Genomic DNA, 4273 nt, shown 5'->3' on the forward strand with positions numbered 1-4273 from the left:
GCCACCTCCTTAAGTACTCGAGGATGCAGTCCATCAGGCCCTGGGGATTTATCGGCCTTCAATCCCATCAATTTCCCCAACACAATTTCCCGACTAATAAAGATTTCCCGCAGTTCCCCCTCCTTACTAGACCCTCTGACCCCTTTTATATCCGGAAGGTTGCTTGTATCCTCCTTAGTGAATACCGAACCAAAGTAATTGTTCAATTGGTCTGCCATTTCTTTGTTCCCCGTTTGACTTCCCCTGATTCTGACTGCAGGGGAGCTACGTTTGTCTTCACCAACCTTTGTCTCTTTACATACCTATAGAAACTTTTGCAATCCGCCTTAATGTTCCCTGCAAGCTTCTTCTCGTACTCCATTTACCCTGCCCTAATCAAAACCTTTGTCCTCCTCTGCTGAGTTCTAAATTTCTCCCAGTCCCCAGGTTCGCTGCTATTTCTGGCCAATTTGTATGCCACTTCCTTGGCTTTAATACTATCCCTGATTTCCCTAGATAGCCACGGTTGAGCCACCTTCCATTTTTTATTTTTACGCCAGACAGGAATGTACAATTGTTGTAATTCATCTATGCGGTCTCTAAATGTCTGCCATTGCCCATCCACAGTCAACCCCCTAAGTATCATTCGCCAATCTATCCTAGCCAATTCACGCCTCATACCTTCAAAGTTACCCTTCTTTAAGTTCTGGACCATGGTCTCTGAAATTACTGTTTCATTCTCCATCCTAATGCAGAATTCCACCATATTATGGTCACTCTTCCCCAAGGGGCATCGCACAATGTGATTGCTAATTAATCCTCTCTCATTACACAACACCCAGTCTAAGATGGCCTCCCCCCTAGTTGGTTCCTCAACATATTGGTCTAGAAAACCATCCCTTATGCACTCCAGGAAATCCTCCTCCACCGTATTGCTTCCAGTTTGGCTAGCCCAATCTATGTGCATATTAAAGTTACCCATTATAACTGCTACACCTTTATTGCATGCACCCCTAATTTCCTGTTTGATGCCCTCCCCAACATCCCTATTACTGTTTGGAGGTCTGTACACAACTCCTACTAACGTTTTTTGCCCTTTGGTGTTCTGCAGCTCTACCCATATAGATTCCACATCATCCAAGCTAATATCTTTCCTAACTATTGCATTAATCTCCTCTTTAACCAGCAATGCTACCCCACCTCCTTTTCCTTTTATTCTATCCTTCCTGAATGTTGTATACCCCTGAATGTTGAGTTCCCAGCCCTGATCATCCTGGAGCCACGTCTCCGTAATCCCAATCACATCATATTTGTTAACATTTATTTGCACAATTAATTCATCCAGCTTATTGCGGATACTCCTTGCATTAAGACACAAAGCCTTCAGGCTTGTGTTATTAACACCCTTTGTCCTTTTTGAATTTTGCTGTACAGTGGCCCTTTTTGTGCTTTGCCTTGGGTTTCTCTGCACTCCACTTTTCCTCATCTCCTTTCTGTCTTTTGCTTTTGTCTCCTTTTTGTTTCCCTCTGTCTCCCTGCATTGGTTCCCATCCCCCTGCCATATTAGTTTAAATCCTCCCCAACAGCACTAGCAAACATTGCCCCAAGAACTGAACCCAGCCAGACACAGCACCTTCAGGGAAGGAGAGAGAGGGGAACCAGTGAGTGTAGAACTGAACCCAGCCAGAGTCAGCACCTTCAGGGGAGGAGCGGGAGGCGTACAGATAAGTATAGAAATTACACCAACCATGGAAGATAAAATAATTTGCAGCATAGATAGCGAGAAAGTATTTCTTCTGGTTATGAAGTCCAGAACAAGGGGGCATCAATTAAAGTTAGAGTTAGGCCTAGTGCCCCTCCCTCTCGTCCCCGTAAGGTGCTGACTCTCGCTGAATTTATTTCACCACTCATTGATTCCCGTCCTCGCCTTCCTTCAAGGAACATGCTCTGGCTGGGTTCAGTTCAACACTCACCATTTTCTCTCCAATATGAGAACCATATGCCTAATTTACATGTGTGACACTCGACAGAGAAATTCTGAAAGCTCTTCCCCTTTTCAGTGGTGATACCAGAAAGCACTTCTTCACACAAAGGGTAGTTACGGTCTGGCACTCTCCACTATCTTCCTCATTGCTTCCAACCGCTACGGCGACAAATGCATGCCGATCCAGGCAGACTTGAGCACCCGAACATCAACCCGTCTGAAATCTAGAAGGCCATTTTGGACTGTCACTGAAGCCCTTCTGCGGTCTGCCATCAGCGTTGTGGATCGATGGTGCAATACTGAAGAGCTGGGAAATACGGAATGGATTCCTTATCGAGGACCCCACAGTACAGCCTTAAGGATCAAATCTTCCTCGCCAACAGTGCAGAACCATCAACCGCCTTTGAACCGGTCATGGTAGAAGCTCCAACCTTCTCAATCGGTGGACAATTAAAGCATTCCCAACATGAGACTGGAGCTCCTAATCATACCCTGGAGTACATCATTGAGCACTGGTCTCAGAGGAAATTTGCAGGCATTGTACACTATTTCCTCACTATCACACTGGAAGCTGTGGTCTGGATATCCAACTTAGATATTGACATTTGATTTGCTTTGCTACTAACGTACGAAAGAAGAAGATTGTTCACCACATTCTAAGTTTTGTGTCATCCGCAAATGTTCAATTTATGGCTCCAAGGTGCAGTTAACTAAAATATATCAAAAAACGGAGTGCTCCTAATACCTCCCACTAGGGGACACCTCTCTTTACGTTTCTTTCTTCTGAGAAACGTACCCGATCACCACTGCTCTCTGCTTTCTGTCCCTTACCAATTTTGTTTCAATGATACCTCATTATTCCCATGGACCTCCATTTTGCTTATGATTCAATAACATGAGACGTTAGAAAATACTTTTTGAAAGTCCATATACACATTAATCACAATACATCCACCAGTGCTCTCTGTTATTTCATCGATGGACGAAATCAAGTTGTCCAGCATGTCACATTTGCAACGCTCCAGTTTTCTAACACGACTCCTGTATCCAAGGAAGGTTGGAAAATTGTGGCCAGAGCCTGCGCTATTTCAACCCTTTCTCCCCTCAACAACCTACGATGCATCCCAGCCGGACCGGGAGACTTCTCCACTCTAATCAATGCCAAACCATTCATCTATTTTAATGCATCCAATTGCTCCAGCCCTCTCCTTTACAGTGACATTGGCAGATATCTCCTCTTTTGCAAAGACAGAATCAAAGCAATCACATATCGTCAGCATTTAATGTAAGCATTCAATTAATTTACATTATAAATCAATGCATGATGATGACTATATATAATCAATTATAAAACTGCCTGGTATTAGTATTGAACTTGTGTTCCCACCAACATATATAGAAACCAGCCTAGTGATTATACATCAGTGGTTCTCAAACTTTTTGCGTTGGCGGCACACTTTTGAATACTAGAATTTTTGCTGGCACACTTGAAGGGATTAAAAGGTGATCACAGGTTAAAAAAAATGCATGTTTCAGAAAATTTAATTTTTTTTTATTAATCACAGTAGATGAAGGAATTTGTTGTATACAATAATGTTATGTTATTAATCATTTTTTATTCTGAAAGAACAATAAAATAGTAAACTATAATAATAATTCTTATGCTAATTATAGATTAATTCGTATTTTAATGTGATACTTGAGCCTAATGCTTTTTAGTTGTGTCACTAATATTAGGGCCTATAACCGATAAGGCGACTCTCATTTCGTGTTCAAGTTCGCTAAGTTTTTCCCGTTTTGTGCATGTGATATTCGTAATAGTTGATAATCCTAATGCACAGAGATATGATGCTCAAAACTGCATCAGAATTATCAAGGCTTTTTTTGATATTAAAGGATATTCTTCTTTAATAGAAATCCAGAACGCATCAAGAGACATATCTGAATGTTTCAGTTTAAGACCACGGTCTGAAGAAATAGAAGTCAATTCTTCTTCTTCTTGCAATGTAAAATGAAAATCTGACATACTAATTGGAGGAAATGGATTTCTTACCCAATCATACCTCTCCACAGCCAAGGATGGAAAATATTTTTTGAAGTTGTCTTCCAGTGATGCCAAATGCTTTATCACGATCGGAGAAATTTTTTAAATGTTCTGATTTGGTATCAAAGGGAACCTTTCAAGGTTTTTTCTGTTGATCTCTTTTTCCAGTTAAAATGTTTTTCTGAAAAGCTAATAGCTTGTCTGTCGAGGTGCGCATGTTTTCATTTCGCCCTTGCATACTGGTGTTAACGTTGTTAAGACAATTA

This window comes from Pristiophorus japonicus, unplaced genomic scaffold, assembly GCF_044704955.1.
Source record: "Pristiophorus japonicus isolate sPriJap1 unplaced genomic scaffold, sPriJap1.hap1 HAP1_SCAFFOLD_29, whole genome shotgun sequence".
NCBI lineage: Eukaryota > Metazoa > Chordata > Chondrichthyes > Pristiophoridae > Pristiophorus > Pristiophorus japonicus.